General features: G+C 45.9%; 1 protein-coding gene across 1 annotated transcript in view; it reads right to left on the bottom strand.

Moving 5' to 3' along the window:
- The window catches only part of Col23a1 (collagen type XXIII alpha 1 chain), a 359,610-nt gene that overhangs the window by 196,961 nt on the left and 137,665 nt on the right, over positions 1-24,984 (bottom strand). The window lies entirely within an intron of this gene.

The raw sequence follows: 24,984 nt of genomic DNA on the forward strand, positions 1-24,984 counted from the left end.
ATGCTGGTGTAAACAAACCTGTGCCTCATGAAAAGACAGCATGTTCAATTGTGCTCAATTGTGCTCAGTGCATAAACTTGATAATGATCATAAACGACTGGGTTACTGGTTTCGGTATTGACTATGTTATACTTTTTATCATTAGGTTAGTCTTCTACTTATAAAAAGTGGTTTATAATGAAGCAGCATGCTGGGTTACGCAGCCAGTCGCTTGGCACCCAGAGGTCCCCGACGGGATTGACCTATAGCATCTAGGTTTGTGTAAATGCACACTATTGTGTTTATATAACCACAGAATTACTTAAGGATGCATGTGACATGCTTCTCATGGTGTCTCCAACACCAAGTGGCATTGACTGTATATCTGTGTCTGGCAGCTAAGCTTGATAATGGACTAAAGTTTCAGCACAGGATAGATGAAACAGAGAGCTCCCAAACTTCCTCACGCTGAGAAGAAAAACTACCCATCGGCCCTGCCAAGGAGGCTGAAACTGATTTAGCACAGCCTCGCTAAATCTGCACATGCATGTCACCTGGCTTTCGTTTCTATGAACCCTTCTGTAGGACCTGCAGAAAAACCATCTAGCTGCTTCTCCCCAGTTTGATCAAACTGCGTAACATTCATTTTTCCTTTTTTACATTGTTTGCTTATTTCTCATGTGGGTTAGCGGCCGAATCTGGCCAGCAGGGATCCAGGCAGGTTCCCTGGGCTTGGCTGCCAGTAACATAAACATATCCCCACCCCCCAAAGCCTGCCTTCTCCTCTCCTGTCAAATATTTTTTCACAGGCCTTGCCCTGCTGCCATTTGCCAGCAGAATTAGATTCACTGAGTTAACATTGCAGACAGGAGGCAGAGACTGCAGTGAGCAGAGAGAACACCATGGGGCAAGGGTCTGCCCAGGGGCTGGTCCCAGCTCTGAAAGCTCCTTGATGGGGAACCTTGGACTTGCCCTTGCCTCTGGGCCTCAGTTTCTCTTTTTGTAAACTGAGGGCTTTATCTCATGGCCCTCCAAGCTTGCAAGTGTTAAGACCATAAAAACTTAGCTCAGCCTGGTGCTCCCCTCTCTGAGCACAATTTTAAAGAGCATGTAGTGTTTCAATAACCTGAGAAGGGATCCAGGAGGGGACAGCCCTCAGCTCTGTGCTGGGAAAACCCTCTGTGCTGAAGGACTCACCCAGCACTCCCTGGACACCTTCCAGACACAGGGACCCCTGATGGATGGTCTTGCTGCAATTCCTACACTTCCCACAGGCAGAGGCATTTGTCCAAAGTCATTCCAGCCCCAGCAGATTCTTCTGATTAACATTAGACAAAAATTCAACCTTGACAGAAACAGTTCCTGGAGCAACTGGGAGCAAAATCCAAGTTGTGCGGGCAGGGGGTTTGTAGCTCCGTGGTAGAGAGCTCGCCTAGCGTGTGCGAGGTCCTGCGTTCCATCCCTGGCACCATAAATTTTTTAAAATGTAAATCTGAGAAGACATTTGCCTCCCGGAGGTGATGACAGACAGCCTCATGAGTGGCTCAGAGGCAGGCAGTGCCCTAGCGTGACCCATTCAGGAGGTACATCATTGAACACTGTCAATAATCTCCTGGAATCACAGCTCCCAGCAAGCCAGGAGCTGGTAGAGTGGGACCTGTCACCTACCTACCTGCTCATCAATCCCCTACCTGCTCAGCCATCCATCAGCCTTCTGATGGTTGCTGAAGATTCAGGGAGTTTAAACACTCTGCACGTCCATGTGATGCTAGGGACTGTCACTCAAGACTTTAGTCACATAGTCGGAATAAATTACAAGGGTGCCTGAATGAGTCATTGAAATTGTATGAAATAGCGCTTGCAATATTTATAACTAAATTATGATCATATACAGATGAAACTCACATACAAAGCCCTCTTCTCATTTGATCCTCATTGTAGTAGTCCCTGAAGGTACACTTATCCTCATGTGTTGGTCCACTTTCTGCTTCTATAACAAAATACCTGAGACTGGGCCATTTATAAAGAACAGAAATTTGCTTCTTAAGTTCTGGAGAACTTAACATCAAAAGGCTGGCATCTGTAAGGGCTTTCATGCTGCATCATCCCACGGCAGAAGGTGGAAGGGCGAGAGAGTAAGAGCACAAGAGGGACAGAACCTGCTTTTACAACAATCCACTTTTGCTAAAGATGAACCCGCTCCCACAATGAAGACATCAATCCACCCAAGAGGGTAGAGCCTTTGCGACCCAATCACCTCCTATTAGGCCCACCTCCCAACAATGTTTTATTGGGGATTAAATTTCCGACACGTGAACTTTGAGGGACGCACTTAAAGTTCATGGAGCCCAGGAGGAAACTGAGGTTGGTGAAGGCTGCTGCACACTGGACACTGCTAGGACTGCTGCTGGGATCCCCAACCAGCTGCTCATGATACTTTGCTTCACAGAATGCTCATCTTTAATGTCAGGATGCTTCGTCCATTCCAGACAGAGCTGTCTGAGCATTTAGAGACTGAGGTGGGAGACAGGGAGGTATGTAACCGTGGCTCTTCACACTGCTGATCTAGCAAATGATTCAGGAGGGCTGAAGACCTAGAGGTACAAGAAACCCATTTTACAGATGAGGAAACTGACATTTGGCAGAGTTAAGTGATCTCTTACTGTCTCATAACAACTAAATATCAGACCTCTTCTTCCCCATCAAGGGTCCCTTTTCAGTAGCTAGGCCTTGGGGAAAGTCTGTGTTCACTTGCTGCCCCAAGACAGTGGACAGGAACCACCAAGCAGTTTCCTGTGCACGCCCGCAGATATTCACCCATACGGTGTGCAGGCACTCTTTCCTTCACATACTCGCCCTGCGTTAAGTGCCAAAGCAGCCTGCGATCCTCCATGTCACAGGCTACTGGCTACAAAAATGATTGTTAAAACAGCTTCGCTGCATTGGGCATGGAATGTCATGTGGATCTAAAATCTGACCTCCCTGCCCAGAATTCTAGGGCAAGTGCTTGGCTCCAAGGGACATGGACGTGGAATGACCAGACTTCAGAGAAAACCCTTCGATCCCGGGCCCAGTCTTGCTCTCTGCTTTGCTCCTGCCCTGGGAGAGGCAGTAAAAATGTGCACATCAGCCAGAAAGAGAACATTTAATGCTCTTCTCTGGAGCTGAATAAAGAAGGGGGCTATGCTGGGGCCAGGACAAGTGAACCCCACAGCGCTCAGAATTAAAATACATTGGCAGTTGTAGTCATTTGGTGCCCTTAAAATAAAAATTCCTCAACTAAACCTAAACCAGCACAGATAAGACTCAGGTCTGATGCTGCTAGATGGACCACCCTGAGGAGTCATTTTCCCTCTGAGATTTAGACTCTGCATCCATAAAATGCAGCTCACAACCTCTCCCTCCAACTCTCCCAGGCCATAGTGCGGGTTCCATGATATCATGCTTGCAAAAAGACAAAAACTGTAGGATGCGATAAGCAACTGAGGACACCCTTCTCATTCTAGGAAACTTAAAAGGGGTCTGGCCTTGCCTCCTCAGGAGATGTTGTCGACCAAGAAAGTGCCAAGACAGGAATCTAGTTTTGGAGGTCTGAGTCCATCTGCTTTTACTACTCTAATGCATTGGGGCATATAATTTCCTCCTCTGTAAAATGGAGATAATGAATAACTGGCAGGACTATTGAGAACCCCAGGAGAAGAAAATGTGAAGCTTAAAGTCTAGAGTGCTGGGTAGAGCATTGTTATTTCTTGGTCTCGTCTCTGTCTCTGTTTCCTCATCTGCCAAGGGAAATGTCAATATTGACACACAGCCCTGAAATCAAATGAGATATCAGTTGTGGAAATAGATGGCATGCAGTGGTGATTAATTGATGTAGAGTTTGGGTTTTTGAGCCACTGAGGAGGGGGCTGGATGAGAGGTAGGCCATCTGTAGTTTCAAAAGAGGCTGCAGCACACCATTGGCATCTGCCTCCAATTACTACTCATTTGTTATCTGGTCTCAGCTTTTATTTGGAAAGATGCTTTGATAATCAGCCAACTGGGAAAGCATGCCACTTCTACGTTCCCAAAGCACTCCACCAGTTCCCCACTGGGGAAGAATCATGCCCAATGCAGCCACAGAGGGCAGGAGCCAACCACAATGGGACTTCTCATTTCTCTGAACACACTCCAAGAAAGAGTCCATCAGTGGGGTCCCTCATTCAGTTCCAAGAGAAGAGGGCATCTTCTACCCTGGGCCACCAAGTGGCTCATATCCCTAGCCTTCCCTCACTGCTGGTGAGGAACTCCTGGTTTAGTGTGGATTGGCAGGATTGGCAGCAGAAACATAAGGAACCAGGGCTGGGGATGTAGTTCAGTGACAGAGTGCTTGTCCAGCATGCACTAGGCCCTGAGTTAGATCCCAGAACCACAAAAACAAAAAAAGAAACCCTTGATTAATCAGCTGTTTTGTAAATGGTTGTCTTTATACATAAGAACTTGATTTACCCTTTAGAAAGTGAAAAAGAAAAATCCACACTCAAGCCCGTCAATCCAACAGAACTCTGGCTCTCTGGTGTCTGGCTTTGGGGAAACGAACTCCTAGAGTTTTAATCTGAGCTTTTTCCTTTTTGTGTCTTGAGTTTCCCCGTCTCCTGATTCAGTGATTCATGTTTTTCCACTGAATTTTTGTCCTCACATAGACCAATTCTGTCCCAATAGGAATGCCTGGGTCACCGTGTTCTCAGGTGCACCCCACTGCTGCTCTTGCACCCCACTTCTATCTGCTTATACTCTTAGTGCTGAAATCACAGCCAAGATCTCACTCTGCCTGAGACTTGTCCCTTGGAGGTAACTGTCAGAAGTGGTCAAAGCCACAGAACAACCCCTTGCAGTGTGTGACTCCACCAGTTCCCCACTGGGGAAGAATCAGCCATTTAAAACCAGACTGTCAGACAAGTCACAGACCAGAAGAAAATATCTTCAGAAGGCACATCTGATAAAGTACTACTTTCCAAAATATACAAAGAACTCTTAAAACTCAACAATAAGAAAACAAACAACCCAATTAAAAAACGAGCCAAAGGTCTTAACACCAAAGAAGACATGAAGATGGAAAATAAACATAAGATGCCCCACATCATATGCCCCCAGGGAAGTGAAAATTAAAACAACGGGAAGATACCAGGGCATGCCTGTTAGAGTGGCCCAGATTCAGAACACTGACAACACCAAGGCCTGGCAAGGATATGGAGCTGCAGGAACTCTCATTCATCGCAGATGGGAGTGCACCATGGAACCGCCACTTCGGGAGACTTAGTTGGTCAGTGTCTTACAAAATCAAACCTACTCTTAACCTCATGACCCAGGAATCACACTCCTTGGCAATTACCCACAAGAGTTGAAAATTTACGTGTATACAGAAAACCTGCACGAGGATGATGGTAGGAGCTTTCTTCCTGATTGCCAAAACTTAGATGTGACCAAGAGGTCCTTCAGGAGATGAATGGATAAACTGGTACACCCAGAAAATGGAATAGTATTGACAACTAAAGAGAAATGAATGAGCCCACAAGCCATGAGAAGACAGGGAGGAAACTTCAATGCAAACTACTATGTAAGAGAAGCCAATCTGGAAAAGTTACATATTGCATGATTCCATCTAGATGACATTCTAGAAAAGGTGAGACTATGGTGACAGTAAAATGATCAGTGGTTGCCAGGGGTTGGGAGGGATGGCTAGGCACAGTCTGAAGGAAACCACTCTGCATGGTATAATGGTGGACACATGTCATTGTAAATTTGTCCAAACTCATACACCAAGGGTGAACCTAAATGTCAAGTGTGGACTTTGGATGATGGTGTGTGAGTGTAGCTTCATTTACTGTAACAAATGCACTGCTCTGGATGTGGCTGATGGAGGACGCTGTGCGTGGTGGAGACCCTCTGTACCTTCTTCCTAGTTTTGCTATGAACCTAAACTGCTCTAAAAAATAGGGACTTGGAGCGGACCAACTTCAGTCTCGACTCTGTCACCTACTTACCAGCTGTGTGACACCAGCTAGAAATACTCCTCGGTCCTCTTGTCCTGCTTTGGAACTCTGGGGAGGAACTCTGCATTCACAAAAGAGGGACCTGCGTTAATATCTTCTGGAACAGGTGGGTTCATTGCAGGAGCTGTGATGAATGGTCAGAATGACTCAAAGGCAGCTCCCACATGGGAGAGCAGACCAGACCCCATAGCCAACACCACACTCATCACTGAAACGGTAACTCTTGTCTCAAACTTGGAGGTGAATATCCCAAGGCTCCTACTTTTTCATGAGGGCAGTCACTTCCTGAATGCCACATGGTATGCCTGTCCTTGCTCACAGTGATTTATATTTTTTCATTTAATTTTCAGAACAAGCATGCCAAGTGGGTACAGTTATCCCCTTCATACGTAAGGAAATTGAAGTTCAGAGAGGTTAAGTAACTTGCCTGAGGTTCAACAGATATAAAGTAATGTATAAATTCAGGTAGTCAAATGTCAAAGTTTTATTTTATGATAAATGTACAATATTGCCTTTCTGCTTCTTCTCCTTCCTATTGTAACCATATATATGATTGATTATATCTAAGTGGATCTTAGAAATGTCAAGTTTTTAGTCTTGCCAAGCTCCTACTCAGTTGTCAACATTCATCTACTTATTCAACAAGTGTCTCAGTCCATTTCCTGTTGCTATAACAGAATACATGAGACTGGGAAATTTTTTGAAGAAAAGAGGTTTCTTTTGGCTTACTGTACTGTTGAGAGTCCAACATCAGGTGGCCACATCTGGTGAAGGCTTGTACTATTTCAACTTACAGTGGAAAATGGAAGGGAAGCAAATATGTGCAGAAGAGACAAAATGCAAGGAACCAAGGAACCAAGTTGCAGGAACGCACCCACTCCCATAAATTGGCCTTAATCTGTTCATGAAAGATCCATCCCCACGGCCCAAAACCCTCCCCTAGCTCCCACCTCCCTATACTACTGCACGGAAGGATTAAATCTCAATATGAGTTTTGGTGCAGACCAACTGTACTCAAGCCATAGCAGCAGGAATCCTGAGCATCAGTGAAGTACAGGGGCCAAGCAGAGTCCCTTCTCTCCTTCCCTCTTTATCTGCCTTAGATGATCACAAGTTTTTGAAAGACGCTGTCTGCCATCTCCTAGCCTCTGCTGGTCCCTCCCTACAGCGGAGGCCAGTGATTTCTGCAGAGTTTGGCCAGTGTGCTCTGTGTCTCCCCGTCGGGGGGGCCCCTGTGTTCTCATTTTCAGGCCCTCTGGGAGACATGGGAAGGTGGGCATCTGTATGTCTCCTTTGGGGACCCCGTAGGCTTGACAGGGAAGGGAGGAGTATTGGGAAGACCATTTGGTTCGTGGCCAGGCCTTTGCCTCCAACCCAGCGTTTCCTGCCGTGAAGCAGCCATTCAGATCTGTCAGGAGCCTGTTTCTATTCTCATTGGCTCATAGACAGAGGGATCAGAAACCCTCAGCAACACTGACCTGGAGGCTTGGGAGAGAGGCCTCTGGCTTCCCCAAATGACTTCTCTCTAGACATGAAGGTGCCTTCTGGGAAACCTGAGGAGCACTGGGCCAGACCTTCTGCATAAAGAAACCATCCTGGACCAAAGCGGTCCAGATAACAGGGATCAAGGACAGCCTCTGGCTCTCTGCTTCCACCTACTCGTCAGACTCATGGAGATGAGGACAGACTGCATGTCCTGGAGGCTCTGTCCAGCCTGGCCTGGGCTCCGGATCCAGGAGCCGGTATGGGGTACCACAGCATGGTCTCTGGACAGCTTCTCATAGCCAGCAGCCTCTGCCTAGTTTCTAGACCTTTTTAGCCCCTGTACCAGGCTGGCAGCCATTTCTTCTGACCTCATATGTCAATGCTCTGGCTGGGCTGGGCTGGGCTGGGGACAGGATGTTTCTTGCTCCTTCAGGACACTACCACCCTCTTGGCCTATGGCTACTTATTCCAGAGCTTCATTTTGTTCCTGAACTGATGGGCTCAGGGTTAGGATTTTAACCCCCTGGTCTGCCCAGATTCGGGTCTGCAGAATCAGAGGCTACCAACCCTCTAGTATTAGGTTTCAGATGCTCTCAGCGTGGGGAAGGGCCTGCTACTGTGTCCCTGTTGTTGTCCAGCCAGCTCCCTTCCCACACTTGGAGTTCTGAGAATCAGCTCTCAGAAAGGAATGGGTCCCTCTGTGGGCTTCCGGAGACTCCCCTGCACCCAGCCCAGCCTAGCACCTGGGGCTGTGGGGTGCTCTCCTTGAGTCTGGTAGAGGAACACAACTTGCTCCCTAGACCAGTGCAGGAAGGAGCAGGAAAGTATCAGGGTGCTGGGTCCCACACTGGGCACCACGGGCATTTCCTTGGCCCTACTCTCCTAAGAGCCTTGAGAGGCAGGTATTATGCTCCTCTACAGAGGAGGGGGCATGGGCCATAAGAGGGGCAGTGACTCATCCAGTCAGGCCCTAGCTATGCCCTGTGCTATCCTGGCATCAAGCCCAGTGCTACCGCATCACAATGCCTTCCCTTTCCCCAAAGTAGAAGGCCTTCCCTCTCCTTTCCACAGAGAAAGATGATCTACTTCCTTGACCTGAGCCACATGGTAATCCAGGCCCATGGGGTATCCTTGCTGGGACATCTGCAGAGTTCCAGGCAAATCTCCAGCCCCTTCCATGGTTTCTTACCTGGACACTGCAAAGCTACATCCTATCGTCCACAGCAAGTCTGATGTCAGAGGGATCTTCAGAGCCTGCGGCCCTGACCGGGCCCTCCTTCCATGCACCATCCTCCATAGCTCCCCGGGGCTTACTGGTACTGTGAAGTGTCACAGCCTTTCCTCAGAGGGTCTCACAATGGAGCTCCACTTTTTCTTTCTCTTCACTCCTCCCCAATCATTGATAAACTCTGGGACAGTTCTGTCCCCACGACTGTGCTGATTCCTCTGCTGGGCTTGCACTTTCACACTCCTCTTCCAGGCAGGCTCTGAAATCAGCTTTCATACCTGTCCCCACAGGTATGTCCAGCCAGAGAGCTTAACCGCTATTCCCTCCCCTTAGGTACACTTGGAAAGACAAGTGTGCATCAATCTGTCACTGTGCTGAATTTTAAGAGCATTAGATATTTGTGGGTGGAACTGTCACTCAGAGACCTTAGCTTGAATGCAGGTACTTAATTAATCCAGAACATACTGCAGCATCATGATTGAACATTCATTTCCTGTTTCCTGAGAGCTGGTGAGTTAACGTCCCCCCTGCTGGAAGTAAGTGATCACACGCCAGGAGGAATTTCTTCTGGGAAAGCAATAACAAAGACTCACAGGTGACCTTGTCAGGGCCCCAGGTTCTTGGGGCCTCTGCATACGGGAATTCTGCCACTCATTGTCAAGTATTCTAGAAACGGGTTCTGATTTCCCAGGATATAAATGTCACTGGTTGTATGATTCAGTCCTGGGGCTCAAGTCCCCTGAAGAGGACATATGAAGCTGGGAAGGAAAGGGAAGAAGAATAGGCAGTGTTCTTAAGAGGTGAGTGTGACCTATTCACAGGCAGTCAGCGCCCTGGCTCTTCCCCTGTGTGGGCAAGGTCTATGCATGCATGTACATGCAACATGCAAGGAACACAGAGGCTCACTCCTGCTCTCCAGGCAGGAGGTTGAAAAAGGAAACCAAGTTCCATGATTCCTTTCAATGGCAATTTGGGAAATAAGGTCTTCTGGTGAAATGGGAACAAAATCATCTTCTCAAATCAATAGTAGTCACATTTCCTGTCTGCTATGTCCAGGCCTTGAGGTCCAGGTCTGTGAATATTCACTGCACTCATGCTTTCATGGAGCCCTGCAGTTCCTGGGCATGGTGGGTGCAGAGTGAGCAACGCATCTCTACCTGGACAGTCAAGCGGCACCCAACAAGTCTGAGGCTGCAAGTATGTTAATTCAGAGGTGCAGACACAAGCAGCATGCTGCTGGTGTATAGAACAGGGAGATGTCAGAAGAGGTGACGCTGGACATGGAGGAGGGAGACAGGAATCCCAGGCAGCAGCTCTAGTTACTGACATGGAGGCTGAACAGTCAGTTTATGGAGTGGTAAGTGGGTGAGCTGAGGATGCTGAGGAAGCCCAGAAAGGTCAGTGGGCCTGGATGGCTGGATGAAAAGTGGAACTTGGGCCTGCAAAGCTCAGGAGCAAACCTCATGTTAAATGCAGAGTGCATTCCTGGCTGAAAATGCTTTTGGAAAGCTTGCTCTGGGGGGCAGAAACCTACTCACACCAAGGAAGTTCTAGAATGTAGCTGTCATGATGAAGTTTCAAAAGATAATCTAGTAGGCAAATAGCGGCTCCCAGAGATGCTTTAATTCCCAGAACCTGTGAATGGCACCTTATATAGAAAAAGAAACTGAAAATGTATTCAAGGATCCCTTGAGATGAAGGAGGTTATTCAAGATTATCTGGGTTGGATCTAAATGTCATCACAAGTGGCCCTACAAAGGAGACAGAGGAAGCCAGGTGTAGTGGTACTGTAATCCCAGCAACTCAGGTGGCTGAGGCACTAACACAGACACTCTTGAACTGTCACAAATTGTCGGCCACCTCAATCTGAGAAGACTAAATATAGGATAGGGAGAAAAATCTTCTTCCAAGTTCTATAGGTACAGCATAAAATCGATCAGAAACCCATGACAAATGATTGACCAATTCTGATTAGAAATGTAAAAAGTTAGAAGCCAAAAGAGAAGCGGGCTTTTGCAACATAGTTTTAAGATCTTGGAATAAAGAAATGACCTTTCTCTGAGTGTTTGGGAATTGTGGCTGCAATAAATCATTACCATGCTCTTCAAAGCCAAGTCCTTTCTGTTGACTTTAAAGGCTTCAGAAAATAAAGTGTTTCCTATTCACATAGACGAAATCTCACCAAGGAAAGAGAAACCCACTACAAAAACTTAACATCAGCGGAAATTTCACCCAGGCGCTCGTTTCAAAGGTGCTGGAGGAGCTGAAAGGCGGAATAGAGGTCATTGACAATAACCCGATACAATGAAACGAAATGCATTCAGCTGTGATGTGTAACTAATTAGGAAAACAACTGCCAAAAAAAGAAAAATAACCCAAAGGTTAGCAGTAGCAGGAAGCTACTGCAGTCCCTAGACTGGAGCAACAAATGACAGGAAGCAGTGTTATGGAGCCCAGGAACTGGGTAACTACAAAAGCTTGGAGCTGTGGCTGGCGAGCGGTGGGAGAAATGCCCAGGTCTCTCTTTGTCCCGCCTTCTAATCTGCCTCCTGTGCTTCCATTGGCTGAATCCAGCGGCCCGTAGGCGGGAGGGAAACCACAGAGACTGCATCAGGGCAGGAAAGAAGGGGTGCTGGGCAGAAGGGCAAAAAGAACACGGGCAAGGGCAAAACCTCTGAACCAATGTCCTGTGGTCAGTGAGAGCCCTTAGCTGAGTGAAGCATGTGTCCTGCCCACAACCCACTGGACCTAGAGACCTAGGAACCTCCCTCCTGCCTTGCCAACATCCCTCGGGGTGTAACCTCCCATTTCATTTATCCTGCTGGCCCCTGCTCTCCGCATGGGGTCCATTATGCCCTTAGCTGTGGCTGCTAGTGCCCCCCAAAGCTCCTTTCTTCAACTAGCCAACTCTGTGAGCTCACCTCCGGACCATCCCACCTTCAGGATGAATGACTAAGGTTTTCACTGAGAGGTTTTTTCCCTCCTGACAAAAAGGTGGTAAGTCCAGCTCTCCTACACCAACTGGTGATCTTACAATTCAGTTCAATCCTGACACTAAGTCCCAGGAATTAGCACAGACACTGTAGGTTTAAGGGTTTAGTCCCACAAGACTGCCCCCCTTTAGACACCAGCCATTAAGTCCTAGGCCACCCCTACTTCTGATCAACTGGCAATAAATCCAGGGGTCCTATGGCCTCACCTCTGGTTGGATAATTTGTTAGATTGGCTTACAAAACTTAGGAAAACATTTTATTTGCATTTCCCGGTTTATTGTAAAGGATACAAATGAATAGCCAGGTGAAGAAGAGTTCCAAGCACAGGAACTTCTGTCCCTATGGAGTTGGGGTACACCATCCTCCCAATTCATGATGCGATAATTGATCTGGAAGCTTCTAGAACCCCCATCTAGGCAGTTTATTGAGGCTTCATGACACACAGGCAGATGGATTTAATCACTGGCCATGGGTGATGGGGTCAATCTCCAGCCCCTCTTCTTCTCAGAAGTGGAGGGTGGGGCTGAAAGTTCCAACCCTCTAATCATGCCTTGGTCTTTCTGGTGACTAGCCCCATTCTGAAGCCACCTAGGACCCTGAGATACCAGACATCTCATTAGCATACAAAGTACACACTTATCACTCCCAGATTCCAAGGATTTTAAAAGCTGGGTGTGAGAAACTGATAAAGAGCAAATATTTGATTTTATTACACCACACTCTGCCTCATTTAACCCTCAGTCAGGGCTGATTGTGCATCCCCCTCCCCGTGCCAAGTTCATATGTTAATGCCCTAACCCCAAGTCCTTCAGATGTGACTGTATTTGGAGATAAGATCTTTAAAGAGGTAACTAAGTAAAGTTACTGGGCTGGGCCATAATCCAATATGACTGGTGTCTTCAAAAGAAGAGATCAGAACATAGACACACATAGAGGCAAAGGGAGAAGACGGCTATCTACAAGCCAAGGAGAGAGGCCTCCCAAGAGACCAACTCTGCTCACACCTTCATCCCAGATTTCTAGCCTCCAGAACTAGAAGAAAATACATTTGTATTGCTTATGATACCCTGACAGTGGTACTTGGTAGTAATATAGTCCTCATAGCACCCCCAGGAGCGGGTACTGTTATCATCTCCACCTTATAGCAGAGAAATCATGACTTAGGTTCAATACTGTGCCCAAGGTCACTCACTGATGCCTGCTTGAGGTCACACTGCAGGCAAGTGGTAGGCCATGCCTTTTCCTGCTGGTCTCTGCAGCCTCCTAGGGTACCTCCACATCATGCACTCACTGGCCCTGAAATTCTCCTCTCCAGGACAGGGGCTGTGGCCACACGTAAGCCCAGCAGGGCAGTGGAGTAGGGTGAAATGAAAGTCCAGTAGGACCTGGACTGCTGGTTCTGCCACTTGGCAGCTCTGGGACTGTCAGGTGTCTGAATCTCCTTCCCCTCCTGTAACATGGTGAGGTAGGATGAAGAAACAAAGGCTGCTGAGGTTGGAGCAAGGGGCCTTCCCAGTTCTCCTTAGGACCCCAGCCTAGAGTCCCGGCTTTGGTGGGCAATTTGGGGGCAGGGAGGAGGATGCTTATCATGGTGCTTTCGAGGAAGGGAAGGAGGACAGTAGGGAACCATCTGCCACTAACTGTCTCACCCGCATCTCCCCTTCACAGCTGAGGAAGCAGGCCTGGGATGGTGGTGGGCAAGAAGGTATCATTTTCTCAGGGACCCAGAGTCAGAACTTAGCAAAGCTGGGATTCAAACTCAGGTCTAATTTCAGAGCTTCTGCCTCTTCCAGCAAGGCAAGGAGTGATTTGCTCTGAACTGCCTGTCTCAGAGCTCACGGTGTCGATCTCCCAGGGCACCCAGCACTGACCCTGTGCTGGCTGCTGGCTGACTCCATGTTTCCCAAGAGCCTCTGCTGCAAGGGGGGAGGGAGTCGGCACCAATCCAGAGCAGCTCGCTGGGCTCGAACCAGCACCGGATACAGACACTGTTTGCCCAGCAGGGTAAGCAATAATCTTTTCATCTATTCCTGACTCCTGGAGATTTGCCTCTCTCTGGGGAAATTACTTTGGGGTCACAGTGAAGTCTCTGTGACAGTTAATAAAGAAACTTTTCTGTTTTCTGGAACCAGGTCCTGGAGTCCTGGATGCCTGGAGGGGGCTGTGTGTGTGTGTGTGTGTGTGTGTGCGCGCACCCCCTGCCCTTTTAACCACCAGATGAGGTAAAAATAGGTGAACACTGGGCTCACTCTGAGCTCAATGACCTCTTTGGACAAAGTTCCCTCTGACTTTTGTCATGTGCACACATAGAGTCCTAGGAAAGAGGGTTTCTCCGAGGAGGTCTGAAATGATATTTAATATATGTGGGGGGATTCAGGAATCTTGACTTCAACCCTTCACTCTGCAAACTGAGTGGGGTATATAGCCCGAGGCTAGGCACACAGAAAGGCCCTGGGGTTCAGCTGCTATGTTGGGGTTCTAGTCCTGGCTCTGCCACATGCCCTTAGAGGAGTTACTTCACTTCTCTAAGACTCAATTTCCTTATCTGTAAAATTGAATAATAACAAGACCCATGTCCTAGGCTTCCTTGGCAATTCCAGAATTTCTGATTAGGAAAAAAATAGGGATGGAAGTCATCTTGTTTCAGGGCAGCAAGAGGGAAGGTGGATTTGAAGCCGCAGTTGTACTGTATAGTAAGGCCCTGTTTCTACTTTGATGGTCTATTCTGGAGGTGGCCCTGGAAAAGCCCAGAATCTCCTGGCCCTGCCACTAAGCAACAAATCTGATCATACAGAGAATCACCTAGCACCATGCTGGCCAAGTTAATTAGCACAGAATATACTTACTGCCATTATTGTATTACTGTTACTAGCAGGATATGATTCTTGTCCCTTATGTTTACAGAACTCTGAGCAAGGAAGCCTCAAGCTGGTCATCATAAGCAGCATCAAAGGGTGCCAGTCTCCATGAGAAGGCTCAGAAATCCTATTTAATTCTGCCTGGACTTTGCAGAGTGGGTGACATTTGTACTGTGGCCCTAAGGGTGCACCTGAGCCCACCAGGTGTTCGGGCAAGGAAGGGAGGGATCAGTATGAGTGAAAAAGGAGTATGGACAAGAACTGTCCAGTAAAGGTCTGAGTACCAGTCAACAGCAGAAGGTGGGGTGAGAGAGCTGGGAACACCATCTGTTCCCTTCTGAGTCCCCAACTCAGATGCCTAGTGCTTAGCTGTTAGGCAGGGAGACCTAGGAGGCTGTTAGGAGGCTGTCCCATTCCAGGTAGAGGAGATGGCAGGGAAAGTGAGGGGACAGAGAGTGTGGAGAGTGAGTGAGCCCCACGAGACCCATGTGAGACTGCATGGGCCATCAAAGTGGCTGGTGAGGTCCCGGTGGAGGTGACAGTGGTGGGAAGGGCAGGAAGAGCAAGGGTGGAAGACTGGGGTAGGTGGCAGTGCTGTTAGGGAGAGAATGCAGGAAACACCAACCATGGTGTGACCCAACTGAAAACACCCCGTTTGTTCCGAAATGGACCATAATCAAGGATTCACCAGGGCTGACTCCAAACAAAAGCATCAGAATGGTGGCTGAGCAGCTGCTTCTCTTATGGGGTCACAGTGCAATCTCTGGTGACTGGCTAATCCCTCCTTTGGAGCAATGAGGGCAGGAACCCAAATGTGGGCTCCGCTCATTCCCCAACCACCTGTCTAGATCACTGAACTAATAGCTAACATTTATCAGGTGCTTACTGCATGGAGAAACCGTGCCAAGCTCCTGGCAGGCTTCAATCACCTAATCCTGGTAATAAAAAACCCAGAGGAGGAGTATTTTTTTTTTTTGAGATAGAGAGAGAGAGAGAGATAGAGAGAGAATATATATATATATATATATATATATATATATATAAATATATATAAACTAAATATATATATAAATAAACTAAATATATATATATAAATAAACTAAATATATATATATATATAAATAAACTAAATATATATATATTTAGTTTTCAGTGGACACAACATCTTTATTTTATTTTTATGTGGTGCTGAGGATCAAACCCAGTGCCCTGCGCATGCCAGGCGAGCGTGCTACCGCTTGAGCCACATCCCCAGCCCCCCAGAGGAGTATTATAGCCATTATGCAAAAGAGGAGACTTAGGGTCAGAGAGATTTTGCCCCTGAATCAAGGCTGCACAGCAGTAGCAGCAAGCCAGGGTGTTAGAGTCTGTAAACAAGTCAAAATAACACCTGGCATTTTGCCAGGGGAATGTTAGAGTTCATAAACAAGTCTGGATGGTGCCTGGCAAAATGCCAGAGGGAGTGGTTTGAGAAGTAACAAAAGCGAGCCATTAAGTGTGGAGATTCCTGATTGGTTGACTGATGTATCTAGTTTATGCTAATTAGATAAGCTGTGTGGAATGTATAAATACTGCTCCTGTCCTGCAATAAATGGCTTCCACTCCTGCTGTATCAACGTACACAAGTTGTTCGTCACTCCCCGGTTATTTTGCTGCAGCCGGACTGCGGCACCAGGGTTGGTCTGACCTGGTTGGTTACAAGATTGCTTTCAGAGCCTCATTTCCCTGTGATTTCCCTGTTCTGTGATTCTTTCCCTCCCTAAGATTGCAAGACGGTTAAATGGTAGATTAGGGAACTGAACCTGGGACTATCTCCAAGTCCAACATCTTTACTACCCTGCCCTCTCCCTCAGTGATCTTTCATTCAATTTCTGGTGGGAAGTAGGGGTATTGCCTAATTATACAGTTAGAGAGAGAATGCAGGAAACACCAACTATGGTGCTACCCAACTGAAAACACCCTGTTTGTTCCGAAATGGACCATAATCATGGGAGATTAGCTCCAAGACTCCCATGAATGCCAGGATCTGAGGATACTCAAGCCCCTTATATAAAATGACATAACATTTGTGTGGAACCTGCACACTCCCTCCTGGCTACTTTAAATCATCTTTAGATCACTTATAATAAAGAACACAATGAGAATGCTATGTGAATGTTTGTTGTACTGTATTGTTTATGAAACAGTGACAAGACAGAAAGTCTAGTGTTTGGTACAGTTGCAGATTCTTTTTTTTCCCCCCAAATACTTCCAATCTGCAGTTGGTTGTGGAACCTGCAGATTCAGAGGGCCACCTGCAAGCAACTTCTGGCTCTTAATGATCTAGCTGGGATGAGGTGTCAGGTGAAGAACTAAGCCCAGAGCCTGGGGAGCAGGAGGTCACCCAGGGTCTAGCTCACTTTCACCGCATTCTGGGGTCCAGCACCTGCCTGGCCCTTGGTAGTTCCCAGTGGATGACTGGATGTGTATTGGGGGAGAGGGACAATAGCCCCAGATCCTGGCCTCTGCCTCAGTGTCCTTGATGAGATTGTACGTAAGCCGGGCACTGGCTGCTACCTGCTCAGTATGACACAGGAACTGCCCAGGGGTCAATCCAGCCTTTGACCTCAAAGTTTGCAGGCCCTGGGCCCAATATCCTCTCTGGATCTCTCCACTCCTCCACTCCTCATCTAGCCCCTCTATGCCCAGCCTCTGTCCCCATCAGCCCTACTCCCCACTAGCTCTTTCTCAAATTTCATCAGCCAAGATGCAAAAGTTAAGAAGCTGAACCAGTCCTGGGGGCACCTGGAGACTGAATCCAGGGTCACAGCCAATAAGGGCCCTAGCAGGAGGTGTGATGGTGAGGTGAGCTCGGATGAGCTGAGCTGCTTATGCCTGGAGGCTTGGTGTAAGTGCCCACTAGGGGCTCAGAGGTTCCGGATTGCCACAGTGAATATTTGAAGATAGAGGAGAGTTGGAGGTGTGGGCAGGGCTGCTGATTTGACCTAAAAAAAAAAATCTCTGCCAATGTATCTTAATCCCTTGAAAGAGGACCAGGACCAAAGACATGTAGGGGCAAGGCTCCTCTGTGACACCTGTCTCAACTCTGAAACCTTTTGCTGTGGTCCAAACCAAAGAATTAAGGGATTAAGTGAGTAGAAAATAGTACCTAGAGAATTTCAGATGCAAGAGCACTTGGCAAAACAGTCCCACTTTACTTTAAAAATAAAGCATAATGCACAGCTCTTGGTCTCTCTCAAGTTACTGCTTCAAGAGTTAAAAGACACTTGAGTTTCATGGGCAGACACGAACAACTAAATGCCACACACCTGGAGGGTGAATAAGGAACAAGCCATTATTTTGTTTATTTAATTTACTATCTGAAAATACTTGGGCAAGAAAAATATGCATCAATGAGTTTTTCCAGTAGAATCTGGGGTCTTAGTGAAATAATTTGTTTTCCCTATAGGTACGTGGTCCATCATATGTATCTGATCCATGTTTATGTATACATGTGGTACGGAGACCACAGAGGAGGCAACATACAACTAATAGGCTGGTTCCTTACCCACAAATATCTTCAAATTCCTTCTGTATCCGTATTTGTAAATATTTTATGTAAACCAGATGGATGTGCAGAACATGTGCACTGGAATCTGGTTTTATTTTTTAACAACATGTACTATAAAATGCTTCAGAAAAATGATCTGTGCATTTGAAAGGAAGAGGAAAAAAATAAAAAGTTTTCTGGGACTACTTCTGAAACAGCAAGAGAATCCAGAACACTTTCTTGGGAAATGCTGGTATTGGGAGCATCTGCTCAGAATTGGTCCAAACCAGTTCCCTTGGAGGAGTGGTTCCCAATTGGCATATTCTAAGCAACTGGGGTGATTTTACAATTTCTGGTGGTTGCGTCTCCCCATTTACCAATTAAAAGCTCTAAGTGAGACTTGGGCACCTCAGGAGTTTGCAAAATTTCCCAGGTGTTGCTACTATCCAGGATTGTAGCTTCCAGTATCCCCAGCTGGAGGACTTAGAGCAGTGGTTCTCTGCCCAGTCCTGCCCAGGTATACATTAGAACTAACTGGGAGCTTTAAATGTCTCTGTGCCTGAGCTGTGCCCCAGATCAGTGACATCAGGACCCAGTCAGCAGGAGATCTTAAAGTTTTCCAGGTGATTAAAACCTGCAGCCAGAACTTGGAAGCACTATCCTCAATGGATTTGGGAACGATCCTAAGGGATGTGACTGCTGAACCATCTGTGCTTGATGGGGACCTATCATGGGCCAGATGCTTCATCTCATTTGGGGCATGAGTCTTCCTCCAACTCTCCTCTATCTTCTAATTTTGTGATGCTGAGCCAGGTCTTGAAGTGCTCTGTGGCTTTTGCCCCCTAGACTCCAGGCCTCATCAGTATCTTTAGATTCTGGCTCCTTCTCTTCATCTGCCCATGGGCACAGCTTTATCCTAGGGCCTAGACTTCTTCTCCCTCTCCCTCTCTCCCTCTCTCCCTCTCTCCCCCTCTTCCCCCCTTCCCCCCTCTCCCCCTCTCCCCCTCAGTCACCCCACCCCACCTTGCAGCTGGAGGCATCTTCTGAAAAGAAAATCTCATTACTTCTCACCTTTGCTCAAATCCTTTGGCAAATCCAGAGACACTGAATTCTCATAAGCCACCGGTAGGAAGGTGAAATGGGGCTGCCACTATGGAGGTCAGTATGGCAGTTTATTTTTATTTTTTATTTTTAGTTGTAGATGGACACATCTATTTTATTTGTTTATTTATTTATTTATTTTTAATGTGGTGTGGGATCAAACCCAGTGACTCATGCATGCTAGGCAAGCGCTCTACCACTGAGCCACAACCCCAGCCCCAGCATGGCAGTTTCTTAAGAGGGAAACACATATTTATCATACAGTGCAGCAACTCCATTCTAGATCTCCCCGTGAGAAATACAAACATTTATCCACACAGACTCGCATGCAAATGCTCGTAGAGTCAGTATTAATTGTAGCCCCAATCTGGAAAGAATCTAAATGTCTATCAATTGGCAAATGAATAAACTGTGGCATAACTAATAGATGGAATTGCCACTTGGTGCTTCAACATAATGGAACCTCAGAAACACAATGTTGACTGAGAGAAGCCAGACAAAAGAGACCAAGTACTGTCTGTGTCCATGTGTATGACATTTCTAGAGAGACGAATCTATAGAGACAGAAAACAGATCAGAGTTGGGAGACAGGATTGAGGATTGACTGAGCTTTTGCGGGGTGATGGGAATGTTTTAAAACTGGATTGTAATTGTACAGCCATACGCATTTACTGAAAAATGTGGAACTATGCACTTACAATGGGTGAATTTTATAGCATATAAATTATACTTCTTAAAAGCTGTTTTTTTTTTTAAAAAAAAAAAACAAAAACAAAAACAAAAACCTAAATTTTCATGTCAAGTAGGGAATTGAACAAACTTGTTTCCTGACTTGTGATGCTCTTCTCTGCAGGCTGACCTGCATTTTCATCATCTCTCCAACATCCAAACCCTCCATGGCCACAACTCACCTTCCCCCACTGCCAACTATGCCATGACAAACTCCCTCTCACTCTCAACACTCCAAGCAAATCCACCGTATTTCTTCTTCCCATTTTTTTCTTCCAGTACTGGGGATCTTACTCAGGGCCTTGCACATGCTAGGCAAGTGCTCTACTACTGAGCTACACCCCAGCCCTGCACTACCCTTCTTGATTCTATGATTCTATAATTCTCTTTATTTGCTTACACATTCATCTCTCCCATGAAAGCAGTGATTTAAAAACTCAGGCAAATGAGAAATTGTGTGGTACAACCGATTAAAAAGGGAAATAAAATAGACTAGAAAATAGAAATTACTTCATGAAAATTATTGATTTTACTTTTGTATGTGCACATACTAACTGTCCCTGCCTTATAATGGTTTGACTTTTTTTTTTTTTTTTTTACTTTCTGATGGTGTAATGCACAGGATTCTGTAGAAATTATACCCTGGGGCTGGGGCTGTAGTTCAGTGGCAGAGTGCTGGCCTAGTATGTGTGAGGCACTGGGTTTGATCCTCAGCAATGCATAAAAATAAACAAATAAAATAATGGCTCCTGACCATACACAACTACAAAAAAAAAAAAAAAAAGAAGTTATACTTTGAATTTTGAATTTGGATCTTTCCCTGGGCTAGAAATGTGTAGTCTGATCTTCTCTCTTGATGCTGGGCAGTGGCAGCAAGTGGCAGGTCCCAGTTGGCCACACGATCATGAGAGAAAACTACTGTATGGTACAGTGTGCCGTGTTGCTGAGCCACAATGCTCCATAGGCTAGGTGCATTACATGCATTTTGGACTTACAATATTTCAACTTACAATGAGTTTATACAGATGTAAACCCAATGTGAGTTGAGGGGTGCCTGTATTTGCATGTATTGTGGGGCTGCATATTTCACTATGGCTTCAAGTTTAAAAAGTGTGAAGAACATTTCATTAGATAAAGCACTCCGTGAGGGCAAGAACTGTGCTGTGTTTCTGCCTCTCCATGGGCAGGGTGGGTCTTGGAACCCAGAAGTCACCCAATCTGCTCAGTGGAAGAGTATCTTTGCAGGCACGTGAAACTCCCCCTGCAACTTGGCGATAAGCACTTTTGTGTCTTATATTTTCCACCTCCCACAAAATGCACAGGATTAAGAAAAAAAAGTTGTTTGTTTACTGACAGACCACACCCTCCTATAGTCAGACTGGCCATAAACCCCAATAAGAAGTTCAAATGATTGCTCTAAATCTTTGTTGGACAATTAAATATGCAAACACATTTTTTAAAAAAGAGTAAGATGTATGTATAACATAAATATTATAAGAATTGGGCTGGGGGTGTAGCTCAGTGGTAAAGCACTTGCCTAGTATTTGCAAGGCCCTAAGTACAGCAAGCAAAAAAAAAAAAAAAAAGTTTTACCACATCCCTTTGGATTTCCGACTTCAGGAAAGTAAGGGCACCTCTCTGCAGTCCCCTTTGGCTTCAGATTCAACCTCAACTCACAGGATCTAACTGTTCTCTACCTTATGTAAAAATAATAATATGTAATAACAAGAAGTCCAATCTAAAACTCAGATGAGACTGGCTACATGATTTGTGGGATTCATTGTGAAATAAAACATGTGAGGACCCTTGTTTGAAATATATTAAGAATTTTAAGATGGTGAGAGCAGAGCACCATGCCACATGCAGCGTCCTCTCAATGCAGGAACACCAGGCATTTGCCCAAAGCCAACTCTGACCCTGATCCACAAAGACAGAGATATGGGGTGTAAAGGATGAGGCTAGAGTTTAAAAGTGTTACCATAGTAGGTCTTAATGGATGGGATACAGAAAAGCCCATTTCACCAAATGTTTAGAGAAACAGGGATTTAAATATGCTTTTGAAATGAATAAAATAGCCCCCTGACCGGGTACAGTGGTGCACACTTATAATCCCAGCTACTCAGGAGGCTGAGGCAGGAGGATCACAAGTTCCGGTCCAGCCTGGGCAACTTAGTAAGACCCTGTCTCAAAATAAAAATATAAAGGCCGGGGTTGTAGCTCAGTGGTAGGTCACTTGCCTAGCATGCACAAGGCTCTGGGTTCAATCCTCAGTACCAACCAGCCAATCAATAAACAAAAAACCCCCAAACAATGACAGAAAAACAAGCCAAAGTACCTCTAGCTGCCAGTACAGGGCTGAAAGATTCGATATTCGGTTCAGCCACAAACTCTGTGTGCTTGTCTTTTTGGCTTCAGAGAACCATGTGCTTCAGGGCGGAGAGTGACTGAGCACAGGCCCTCAGTTTCCCTGCCCTGCATGCCCATTTGTTTGGCCAGGGCCTTTGACTTTCACCCACTAGCCTGGTCCTCTGGGAGAGCACAACATCACAACATAGGCCAAGTTTGCAACCTGGTCAATTTCCCAAGCTTGGATCCTGTGTTCTCCTCTTCCCCTTGGCCGAGACCCCAAAATGGCGAGAAAAGAGTCCAAACTTCTTTCTCTCTTTGTCTTATAAAACCTGGATGGGAGGATTGTCAGGAAAAGGGAGAGAGAGGAAAGGTTTCAAGTGCAAAACTGTACTGAAAGGGTCTATTTGCTGGTAATTCCTCGAAGAAAATTGCCTTTGACTTGTTTGTACAAACAGGTTTTTCAAACTGAGATGGGAACATTTTTTAAAGGTTGCCCTTCTTTCCACACAATTTCAAATGTCATCATTGAAATGATTTGGAGCTTCTTTGGAAAAACATTTTACTCCTAACCGTGTCAAAAGCAATTTCCCAGAGTGAAGCCTTCCTGAATCTTTTAAAATGTGAGGCCTGAGGGACTCCCTTGGGGCCAGCTGAGGTCAGGGTCTGCTGGGTCAGGGTCTGTCACTGGGGAGCATTAGCTTGCTTCTTGCTGACATGGGGAATCACAGGGCTCCAGAGGAAACTTCCATAACATCCTTCTTTTAACGCAGCAGAAACCATTCTTTAAATAGAAGGCATCTTGTAGAGAGGCCCAATCTATAAAAGACTCAGTGGTAAACAGCTCTAGCTCACAGGCAGGCAGGAACCACAGCTGGACATCACCCTCACCCCCTGCTGAGGAAGGGCCTCTGTCACCTTTAGTACTCAACACAGCCCAGTCTGACACCCCCTGGTCTATTCTGCTCCACCCAGGGGCCTCCCACAGGCATGCCTAACCTTCCCCTGTCTCTAGGCTGGTGATGTGGCCACCACCCCGGGCTGCCTCTGTTTCCTTTTAGTTGTCGGGAATTGAAGGGCCCTGAAAGATTTGAAGCAGCTTGTGCATTTGTGTGGTCTCAGCAGAGTCTGTTCTACTGCATTCACTCAGGCCTGTGTGGCCTGGAGCCCTCAGTGGGAGGAAGTTCGTGTACACGTCCTCACCCTGACCCACCTACAGCGTTTCCCTGAAACCCATTAAAGCCACAGAAGCAGTGCCCATGTGAAATCATTTACCATGTGCCATTTTGGTTCAAGACAGAAAATGAACCCCACATTCAAAATGAGTTGAAACTGGAGCGCCTTGGGCACTCTACCAAACCAGATCGAAAGTACCCCTACTTTGCAAGGTGATTCAAGACCAGACACACACAGGCCAGATGCCAGGTATCCATTGCCTCCTCTTTGTTCCGATTCTGGCCAGAATTTTAGAAATTTTAATACAATGATTTCCCTTCTCCTCATTCCCCTCTCATTCCCTTTTTCTCCTTTTATAAGTTTAAAAAGACGCATAGATTCTTGTAACTCCCCTTACTTACAATCAAAGTATGTTATTTGCATATATGAATATGCTGCAATGAAGCACATTATTCTGTATAATTAAAATGCACTAATTAAAAAAAGATAAAGGACAATTCCAACGCCCACCTCCAAGTTCCCTCCTGTAATCCATTTGATTCTTACCCCAAATTCCAAAGGGACCAAATATCTGTTCTCTATGACTATAGTCAAGTCTTTTCCATGATATTATATATGTGGAATCATAGGGTGTACAGCATTGAGAAACTGATTTCTTTCACTTCACATCAGACATTTAAGCTTCATCCGAGATATTTCATGCATTAGTGCACTATTTTTTGGTACTGGGGACTGAACCCAGGGCCTTGCACATGCTATGCACTCTACCACAGAGCTATATCCCCAGCCCTGTGTGCATTAGTAGTTAATTCCTTTTTGTTTTTGAATACTATTCTACAACATGGATGTACAACAGTGGTTTATCCATTCACTCATGGAGAGGCATTTTGTATTTTTTTCGAGTTTCTGGTGACTTTTAATAATGCGGCTGTGCACATTCAGGTATAGGTTTTTGTGTGAACATAAGTTTTCACTACACTGAGATAAATGCCCAGGAGTGGAATTGCTGAACCATTTTCTAAGTGTCTTTACCTTTTTAATAAACCACCAAACTGTTTCCAGAGCGATTCTGCATTCTCACTAGTGATCCATGAGAGTTCCAGTTGCTCCACATCCTTACTCACCTTTGATATTGTTGGCATTTTTTTAACCCATTCTAATAGGTGTGTACCAGTAGCTCATTTTGGGTTTAATTTTCATTTTTCTGATGACTAATTATGTTAAGCATCTTTTCATTATTTGACATTCATATATCTTCTTTGATGAAGTGATCCAATTTTTAAAAATTGGATTGTTTTCTTATTGTTGAATTTGAGACTTTCTTGTATATTCTGGGTATAAGTCCTTTGTTGAATACGTGATTTATAAATATTATTCCTAGTGCACAGATTGTCTCTTTACCCTAATTAGAACAAATTATTCATGAAGTTCAACTGAAGGTCGATTTTTTTTTTTAATGGATCATGCTTCGGGGCTACTATGTCTAAGAATTCTTTGCCTAACCAAGATCATGAGGAATTTCTCCTGT

The sequence above is a fragment of the Marmota monax genome, unplaced genomic scaffold (assembly GCF_021218885.2).
Source record: "Marmota monax isolate L192 unplaced genomic scaffold, Marmota_monax_Labrador192_F-V1.1 WCK01_AAM20220418_F8-fsc00199, whole genome shotgun sequence".
Lineage (NCBI taxonomy): Eukaryota > Metazoa > Chordata > Mammalia > Rodentia > Sciuridae > Marmota > Marmota monax.